This window comes from Pelmatolapia mariae, linkage group LG20 (genome assembly GCF_036321145.2).
Source record: "Pelmatolapia mariae isolate MD_Pm_ZW linkage group LG20, Pm_UMD_F_2, whole genome shotgun sequence".
Classification (NCBI taxonomy): domain Eukaryota; kingdom Metazoa; phylum Chordata; class Actinopteri; order Cichliformes; family Cichlidae; genus Pelmatolapia; species Pelmatolapia mariae.
In genome coordinates, this window is record NC_086244.1 from 21992132 (window position 1) to 22003338 (window position 11207).

The following is an 11207-nucleotide window of genomic DNA, read 5'->3' on the forward strand; positions in this document are numbered from 1 at the left end:
GTTTGGAAACGCAGGAAATTAATTCATTATTTTAAAGTGCAAGTCAAACAGTGGAGCTGTGTGTCGAGATCGTTAATTTGGCAGGAAATCCATATCTTTAATGGGGTGGGTGACATAAAGAGTAAAGCAAAGTAATAAAGAAAATTAAATTGTATTTTATGGAGTCTTAGTTCAGTTAAATGGTTTGTGGTCTGCTGAGAAAAACAAAGTCATTAACTTGTTATGGCTGCCCTAAGAACGCTTGCACCTGTAAAAGCTTTGGCGAGGATAATCTGTCAATGACTGTGTTTTCTAATCACACCAAGAATTTTCTTTGACTTTCTGTAGTTTTGTTTTGCAATAGAAGGACGCCTGATAAATACAAGCCGAGAACTCCTGGCGAAACCTGGACTGGGTGCATACATACAGGTACATGTTTGCAGCAGCATTGCTCAGGCAGAGCATGGTCCCAGCATCAGCTGCTATATTTATTTGGTGACTATAATCATTACGATCCAAAGTGTACAACTCAGTTGTGCGAAGGATGATTTGAGTTATAGCGCGCATGACAGACAGCAGCACAAAAGTCATGGATACGGTCACTAAAAGAACCACTGATTTTCTTCTCCGGGAGCGAAGAAGGGGCCTGACTTTGCAAACCCCAGAAGCCAATCCTGCAGGGATGTGAACCTGGCTACTGAGAGAAATCAGGTGTAAGGTCAACCCGTTAACTGTGAGGATGATGAGAAAGGGGAACATGTAGGCTTGCAGTGTTTGAATCCAGACCAGGGCATGAATGAACCGAGTCGGTGCCTCTGGGTTGTAAATACACCTGGTCTGATTATTATCATGGACTGAGGTATTAGACCAGTAGTAAGGAATGGCAAAAAGATGACTGAAAACAAACGTGGCTGCTATAGTCCATGCTGCACATCTCTGATTGCAGATTTTAGGTTTGATTTTCCACGTGTGAATGGCAATAAAACGCTCCACTGTAAACAGAACCACAAGCCAAGTAGAGGCATTATAGGCACCGTAATTAAAAATGTCTCTCAGGCTGCACCAAGGCTCGTAGCTCCAAAATGGCTCCTGCTGGTGGTACTTCAAAGAAAGCTCGAGAATCACAATGAACATCAGGACAAAGTTGTCTGCCACAGAGATGGCCATCAGATACAAGGCACTGGATCTGGAGAGGGTGCAGTTCCTCTTCCAGATGATTAGAAAGGTGACGGTGTTGGCTGAGAAAAAGGTCAGTTAAGGTAACTTGTTACTCAGCAGGAAAGTTTCTAAATGGCCTAAAATAGTGAAATATTTTCATGTGAAACCAGTTAGCTGCACTATCTCTTGAAATGTACTTACATGGGATGCCCACAGCTGCTAGAGCAGGATAAAAAACTTCTTGCAGTGTCACCATCCAGTGTTTCGTTTGAGAGCCCATGTCCTCTCCCATCACAGACAGTGTCATTAACTGCAGCTACAAAAACCCAACTCGCAGTTATTGCTTGGACACCATATAGTCACTCCCACCTCATCTCACTTTACAGATTGTGGCAGTGTGTCAACAGCTTGGTGATGTGGCGAGTGGTGATTATTCATTTTATGATGGTTTAACAGCAGGGAATAGGCAGGAAAAGCTACAAATCCCAAGTGCATCATCTTTTTAATCTGGGTTTTGATGAGGAAGAGCAGACGGAGCAAGAAAATGACCTGCTCTTTGGCCATAACAGTTGACCACTGCTGTTAGATAGATTGCCGTAAAGTTATCCGCGAGCTTTTGATTTTGCTGTTCCTCTGGCATTTTCCTCTTAATAAAGCCAAGTTAAAATGTAAAGTCATAAAACTTTCATGATGATGTGATTTTTATTTGTTTTATATGTTTGTTTGTTTGGTTGGTTGGGGGTTTTTTTTGGTTTGTTTTTTTTTGTTTTGGTTTTTTTGTTCCTTAACTAAAAAACTTAATGGATTCAGGCTGTTTTTCATAATACCGACTGCCAAGTGAACACACCAGGCCAAGATGCAAACGCAGCAGCCTTTAATTCACTTATATTACCATGTTTGAACTGATGACATGAAAATGTTAGGGTTATAAAAGACGTGGATGTACAGTAGCAAAGTTGGGTCAGCCATTAGTTTGTGGGATTAAGCCTTAAGTCAGTTTGGCCCTCACCTCCTTGTTTTTTGGAGCCAGAAGTTACAAGAAAAACCTGAATAGCAAATATCTCTTTGAGGTCTAATATCTACTTACTCATTGTTATATTTATATAAGCAAAATATATCACCATTATTGCACTTTCAAGCACCACCACAGGGCCTTCACCTTTAGAACAATGTGACTATATTAATCTGTCATGGAGCTGTTACGAAGGCCTCAATGGATGCAAATTCACAATAATGATGTTGTGACCCACTCTGACGCCTTTGTGTGTAGTTTGGATGTTCTTCCCCATGTCTGTGTGGGTTGCCTCCAGGCACTCATGCTTCCTCACAAAGTCTAAAGACATTCATGTTACATTAACTGGTGATTCTAAATTGGCGGTTGGTGAGAATAGACTAGTGAACCTCCTGTGCTATTACAGCTTGGATAGGCTCCAGCCTATCCATCCATGCGGACAGATGGACACACTGAATTTATAATCCTACTTCCCAGATACAAAATTTTGGATGAGCAGACGTCAGATTTTAGGGAACTTTTAGATGTTATCCCAACAGAGCGCTTCGTACTCAGACTGCAGACTTTACACATCGGACACATAAAATCCATGTGATTACTTTTCTTTTTTCTTTTTTCTACCGATTTTTCAAACGGATCACTGCATTTGGTAACAAATGTTACAGCTTCAACTTCTGGATCAAATCATGAAATTCTCCCTGCTGATGCCTTCTCATGATAACTGGATGAACCCAGAATATCAGTTTCTTCATTTTTCATGTTTACAAGCACCAGGGACAGCTCATTATCGCTTGATATAGGCTTCAGTTTTTCACACTGAGTTTTATGGGGATGAATTCTTCACAAAAATGCAATGAAATCAAATTCGCAAGCTTGTATTGCTTTTTTACAATGGTGTGTAATGGACTTTACTTGTGTGTCCTAGATTTTTTTAAAGTAAAATGGGAGACAGAGCCCTCAGCCATCAGGCTCCTCTACTATGGAACCAGCTCCCAGTTTGGGTTTATGATGCAGACACATTCCTGCATTAAAACATCATTTACAACAGGAACATGAAGATAACAAATAATGAGACTGAATGTCATGCAGAGTCATTTCAGTGACTCAGAATGACTTTCCGAATAGGTTTCCCCTCCTTAAACAGATTCTTTGAGCCTGGATAAGAACACAAGCAGTAAAAATTAATTAAGGCTTGTTCAAAGAGTTTTTTTCTGTTTGAAGGTAGGTCACCTGGCAAAGAAAATACATTTCTGAACAAGCTGCCAGATGACTCTTCTTTTTAGCTGAATTTCCACTTTATTGGGTTTACTCAGGCTATTGATGAGACAACATACTTGTGACAAAGCACACTGAATGAATCCAGCATGACTTATCCAATTTGGCTAGAATTCAGTGCATGAACCTGGAACACAGTATTGTTCTCATCATTCAATCCAAGTGATGTAGCTGCTGCTCCAGGACTGAGTCATTCTGAGTCAGATGTCCCATCATCAAAACTCGTATATTTGGATGTTTGTGGATTTGAACTGCACCAGCGCTGCAATAACAGGTCATGGTTGGTATTTGTGAAGTAACCTCCACTGCTACTGTTCTTTAAAGCATTTCCCATATTTCATGTTATTTGGTACCGGAAAGCCTTATGCTTTATACGGTATATGCATAGAAAATATTTAAAATAATCATTACCTTACAAATAATTTGACATTCAGCTACTTGCTATTATCTTTGTGTGCCTTAAATCTACATCCCTGTATGTCAAATGGCATTCTGTTACAGGTGGGTGCATTATGCATTGTTTTACAAACACTGCACGCTCCTTTGAGGAAAAGTGAACTGAGGTTCACAGTCAAACTGCATTTTCTCTAGATGCCTCATCTGTAGTGATGCTGATGAGACTGAAATAAAAATGAAATATGTTCAAATGTTTTGTGACTAATGGAAAAAACATGCAGGAAATATTAATGTGCTGTCTCCATACCAAAATTAAATAAAACACATGCACTGTATTAATCTGTTTTCAACAAGTTCCATCACTTTAGTGACTAATATGGTACTAAATTACAAAATAAAATTGAATTGTCTGCCTCATCTGATTTCAGGTTCATACAACCACACGATATTGGCTTCGTTCATTGGTGTAAAAATGCACAATGACAGTGGGTTGGGAAGTATAGCTGTCCACTTAGATAAGAGGATCAACATTAAAATGAAATTTACTTCAATCCAAGAGGAACCTGTTTCATTCACTAGGAGACATCAGACAAATATGGACTCTACAGCCAAGTACTGACTCTATTATTTGTCCCATCAGGCAAATAACACAGTGTGTGCCGTCGCTATACCATAATAAAAAAAGATGCCTGTCACTGTCTCTGCAGGTCATCCAGGTCTGTAGGTCAAATTCACTGACACATAATATCCGTTTTTTGTTTGGACATGTGTACGCCACATTTAGAGCAATGAAAGTCAGATTCTATGAACGTGTATGCATGCTTGGCCAAAAAGCTGATTCCGATTCTGAAATGGTGCGGCAGGAAGAGTTGGGGCTAATATTAATTATTTTATGATGCATCGTCGTGGGTGGCTTATGAATCTCCCTCTCGGGATTAATAAAGTCTAATCGCAACTTTATTTAAACAGCCTACTTTCTGCGGTTGATCTGATACAATCTCAAGAAAACAACCATATCTAAATGCAGCAGTGTCAACAGTTATAGAGAAGTAAAAAGTGGAATGAAATAGAAATTTTCTGAAATAGCTCAGTGCTGTACATTTGAAATATATTCTCCGCCACTGAAACCAGCCTAAATAAAGTACAGATGCAAGCCATCGTAACCACAAATTGTCTAATTTGTCTTTTGGAGGTATTTTTTCGCTTTGTTTTTACAGATTAAGATAATCAGACATGTTGTTTGGTGAGCTCTAAAGTTGTTAGGGCATTCGTCTATTTTCCCTCCTTTCGTGCTTTTTCTTTTGCAGAAGCTTTCCTTCCTTTCTCAGGACATCACAGCGGAGGCATGTGTCTGACAGAAGATTAAAAAGTACGAGGAACCAGAGAGAAAGGAAAAAAAACACCTTAAGAAACGTGTGCTGCTTGCCGTGTCAGACACGATTCCCTGTTGCCATAGAAACCAGGGTTCTGTGATCTGCTCTCTGCAGAGTAAGAGGGCTCATCTGGAGAGGATTTCATGTCTCTGGCTGTTCTGGAGGGTCATCTAATAATTCACACGTACTGTCTTCTTCCCATGCTGCTCACAGCAATCTGGCTCTACTTAGCTCAGCGAGCAGCAGGGGTCCCTGCTCCTCCTCGCAGCCACCCACTGAGGAGATATCTGAGTATACTGACGCTGTGGCAACAGCACTGCACAAAAAATATGACTGTGATTACTGTGTGGTGCCGAGGTTACATAAGGCTGTAAGCCAGTCATTAGGAAAGATGTTTTTAAACATTTGTGAAATCTGTAGTTGGCCCTGGACCTGCTCGTAAATGTTGATGTTTGTCGTGTCATTTTGTTGTGCCAGATTATTTCCGTTTCACCTTTGGTCTGACAGGAAAGCCTGCGGTTGATTCCAAACTCATGCGTAGCCCGCAGGCCTCCCTTTGGTACCTAAAATTAATCAACTCTGAAACGAGTTAAATGATGCTGTACTTTTGGATCTTTAGGAGTATTATAGTTTCACTATGAATTAACTATGATTTTTTTTAACTTGATTTCCCCTCCCTTCAGTTTGATAACAGTTTAGATAACAGATTTGCAGATCACGTAATCCGTGAGCAGCAATGCTTCTTGCGTGCTTGCGTCAGGTTCAAGCACCACAGCTGCTCCAGTTTACATCCGACAAAATAAGACCAAAAATGGTACGATGCTGCAACAGAAAATATTGATCTTCTTCAGCATCATGATTTATTTATATCCACTGAGGGCTTTGACTTTCTAATGCAGATCATGAAAATAACCAAAAACAGTACATTGCGGATTAGCTATAATATTAATAATCGTAAATATTACTGCCCATGGTGATGAAATAAGGCTTTGTGGGTATCAGCCCTTTTGGTACGTCATGAAGCAGCACAACAATAAAATACTTCTCAGGAACATTTCTCACAGCATTATGCTAATATCAATTCCAAGAATCCTCCCAGATGAGATGTAATGAGAGCCAAACGGTAAGAACATCAAGTCAGAATCTCAAAGGAAGCAGATAAAAAAGACAATTTTGCGGATAGTTGGACAAAAACGCAGGAAGAGAAGCAACTGCTGCAGGTGACAAAGAAAAAGGCAACATTAAGTCTTGGGCGACAACTTTCCATCAGAACAGCTTCAGCGGTCCTCGGCATAGACTCTCCAACCGTCTGGAAGTCTATGGAATATCGCTTTTACAAGATAATTCTTCATTTAGTGTTTTTTGTTGAAAAAAGTGGAGACTGTTGTCTAATGCACTGGTGCAAAATCTCCTAAAGGTACCCAGTTAGGTGGTGATCTGGTGACTGCGAAGGCTGTCACATGTGATTCATTTTATTTTCACACAGGCTCTTTCCTTTGGGGAGGTGACTACCCCTGGCTGTAAGTGTGGCTGGTCCTCGCACATTAAAGACAATGTGTGTGTTATCTTATTTGACACAATTTGATACATTTTCTAGTTAGTTCTGCCAATTAGATAAACAGTGATCTCTTCTGTTCCATCGTATGCAATCGAATGGCCAAATCCGGTCTATAACTGGATTTTCTTTTGGGGTGGCTTAAAACTCTTCGAGGACACCGAAACAAAATCCTTTATGCAGGAAAAACGTGCATTCAGGGATCCCTGTAGATGAAGGTATTACTTCCAAGGTCACAGGATTCATGTAGACAATCACCTAGATTGACTATATATTGATTTTCACAGACCCATTTCCTTTAGGGGACCAGTGCATCCAAGCCACAGCACCAGTTCTCACTGCTATAGGGATTAAGGGTTCATGTTTTTCAGTTTTATTTAAATTGAATTAAATTTGTCACCTACACACTTACCGAGGACTTAGCACAATACCCGAGTACACAATAAACCCCTCTAATTACAAAATGTAAAAATTCAAAAGTCAAGAAACTGACAGACACAGTCTATGTCGCCATCTGTTGGTCAGTAGCCAGCACAGCAGGAATGCTTCAGTAAATACCTATAACAGAGCTGCAGGACGGACTGAGTCACACTTTACAGGCCCGAATAGTGTAATAAAATCCAGCCCAGGAAGAAATGCATTGAAATGCTTCCAACAACAATAACCTGATGGATGTGATTCAGAGAAATCACATTTCAGACTACTGGAATATCCACGTTGTGAGGTGTACACCGAAAAGTTTATTGCAGGGCTTTGTTTGCATAACAACTCCTGTACTTGAAAATAAATAATGAAACTACACTGAAAGTTTCATTTTACTTGATCTATTTTCATTTTAGATGCTGAAATGAAAACAATCTGATATGTATTTGTGTTACTTAGCAGTCATCCAGGTCATTGTAGTCTAAGGAGCAGGGAGAGAAAATAAAGAAAGCTCTTAAAACGTGGTTATCCCAACTGGGCCTTTAATCAAACTAGCAAAGATGCAGAGGAAACAAGGTCAGACACCAACTAGGGAGAAACAGAATGGCAAACAGAACAATATTGTCATCCATCATGTGGCATGTTTATCAGAGAAAGTCATGGGGACTTTTCTCCAAGCATGACATCCCAGTGAAAACAAAGCCACACCCTCAGACAAAAACTAGTTCATCCCAAGCGAGGAGTGCTCAGACCTCTACACAGGAGAAACCAAACAGCCGCTCCATAAATACATGTCACAACACAGAAGAGACACCTGGACAGGACAAAACTCAGCTGTACATCCCCACTCACATCATAAATCAGGTGATCTCAGTAGGTCACATGACAAAGTGAGGCAAATTCTCGCAATGGTTTCACCTGAAACCTCTGGTGATAATGACCCATGCCTTTTTTTCTTTGCTCATGTGATGAGGCACATGATTAGTAGTGGATCAACAACCCTCTGAAGGTACAACTCTTTAGTTCAATTCAATTCAATTTTATTATTGATCTTATTATTAATAATGTTATTGTAAATTATAATTATTTTATTATTTTAATATTACTTTGCAAAACTTAAAGAAGTCCAGTCACTTTCTTTCCAAGTTCCTTCAACAATCTGATATGTAAGACACTTAATTAGGTACGCTTTGGTAATATGAGGCTGGAAATACTTGCCTTCAGGACTGCTTCAGTTCTTCGCGTGCTGGAAACATTCCTCTGAGATTTTGGTCCAAGAAAATCAGTGTCCACACCTTCCCCACCATGCAAATGTTGCAAAAGAAAGAAAGACTCATCAAAGCAGTTTTTTCCACTCTTCTACTGTCCAAATTTGGTGAGGCCTTGTAAACTGGAGTGGCATCCAGTGGGATCTTCTGCTGCTGTGGGTGATCTGTATAGGTTTCAGCATGTTGTGCATTCAGAGATGCTCGTCTGCATACCTTGGTTGTAATAAGTGGCTATTTGAGTGAGCGCCGTCTTCCGGTCAGCTTGAAGCAGTCTGACCATTGACCTCTGGCATCAACAAGGCACAGAGAACTACTGCTCACTAGATATTTTCTTTTTTTGACTGTTCACTCTAAACCTTCGAGATGGTTGTCTGAGAAAATCCCAGTAGACCAAAAGTTACTGAAAGGCTCAGACCAGCCCATCTGGCAACAACAACCATGCCACATGCTGTCATGTGACTGATTAGATATTTGTGTTAACAGTCAGTTGATATACAACATGTCTGCATGTTTAATATTTATGCAAAGATAGGTCAGATGAATAATTGGTTTTTATCGAGCATGAAAGTAGCATTATACTTCCAGTCAAACTCTTCTTTCAAATATTATTTTAATTGCATTAGTGAAGTTTGTGGGCTTTATTAAGGTATGTAGCATCACTGGAAGAATAAAGGCTGTTGGGCTTTACTAATTGAGACGCATTTAATTGTTTTTATAGTTGCGTTTGGAAGCACAGGGCTTCCACAGCTAATTTGCAAAAAATGCCTGTAGAGAGATAAATGCATGCAGATAAATCCCTGTTCATAAATGTCCTGCAGGTCACATAACGCCTGCAAAGTTTAGAGTGACCTCAGGAGATGCCTGCCTCCGCTCCTCACTGATCCCTCAGACAATCTGCACAACACGTCACCATTCTGAGAGGATTGCACTGCTAGGATTACACCATTTGGCATTTTTCTGGTTGGAAAAAAAAGCTTAACCACTTTGATTAGAGAAAAAATATGACGAAAGCAGATCAATTCAGGATATTTTGGGGCTGATTATGTTGTTGTGGGATGCTGAATCATAAATAGACGAAAGATTATTTGAGGACAAAGATCTCTCGCAGCAACACACTGTGCAGACCAAATGTTAATGTTATTGCTCTCTATCTGTGGCAGATTTCCAAACAAAAAATAAACATATTTAGTTTATTTTTGAATCTGTGTTATAATTGAAAGGGAAACATTGCTATTAGGGGGGTTACACAGCGTTCTGCTGGACAGAACTACTCTCATTACTGTGTAATAATGTTTGTTCACATCATAATCAAAAAAATAATTTAATCAGTTGTTAACATTAAAACATAAATAGCATGCTACCTGTCATTTACAAACTGGACAGAAAACACTCTCATTCTTTTTTTTTCTTTTAAGTATTTAAAATCATCTGTATGTGTTCAAGGGCGATCGTAGGGACAGAGAATATTTCTGTTTATTGGTTTAACTGGTGAACACACTGAAATTATTAGCCAAAGATCGATGGGCTAACACCCTGGCAAAGCATCCATTCTTCCACAAGACGCAAGAATCACTGCTCTTATTGCTCAGATTTCACTCAGAGCATTTCTCTGGATTGTAGTGTTCATTTAAAGAATGTTTACATATGCCCCCTCTACTCATAAAGGCCCCCATCAGCTTCATTTATGATGTGTTAATGTCTCAAGCTAGTCAACAAACAGGTTATTAACATAAGATTCACTCTACTGATATTTATTTCAGATGTAAAATGATGTGATAGCTTGAAATAAACATACCACTTGTATCCTGTTAGGTAGTTATGGTCATAACCATATTGGTTTGGATGACTGATCCTGTTGGTTGACTCCCACATACAGAAAGCATGGCTGTGGGCTTTCCTGTCACGGCGAGTGGGATGAGCTGTGTGGGGAAAAATAAAGGAGGATCCAAATGCAGACACTCGCTGAGATGTGAAGGAGGTTTATTGAAAATAAAGCACAAGGTGAAAAATGGCAAAACCGAACAAAAGCTAAACTATACTGGGACAAACTAAACTACAGAACAGCAAACCTGAGCACAAACATGAACATGACGGAGGATAAATGGAGGCATAGGAAGGTGGACGGCAGGGAAAACACATGATGAAGTCACAGGAGAAAAACTGGAGATTAACAGACGGACCAGCAACTACACTATAAGAAGACACAACTTAAATACACACAGAGGAACACAGGGAGATTACGCACAGGTGGGGAACACAGCTGGAAGTAATTGACAAAACGAGACAAGGGAGGCAAAACTGAATACACTCACATAAGACACGGACCTTCACAATAAAACAGGAAACAAGAAACCAATACACAAAGACTCAGACTTGACACTGACAGGCAGACTGAAAGAATATAACACATGGAATCCAAGGACGACAGAGACTTAAAGAAGAATTAACATCAAACTAAACTCATGACCAGAACCAAACTGAGACCCATAATAATAATAAGCAAAACAGCACATCTCAAGAATCAGAACATAAATGATAATCTAGAAAAATAACAAAATGTAAGAAACAGAAAATGCTGGGTCAAAATGACCCAGAACTGTGACACTTCCTATGACTATTATCCTAATATCAGAATTTTTAATCAGTGCTATGAAACTGCTTTGCTATGCTGATGCTTTTTACATTTTCATTGATGCAATTACCGCTGACCATGCAGTCCTTAGACTCCTAAACTACTTCTACTTGTTCATCTTTCAGTTGATCCTTCT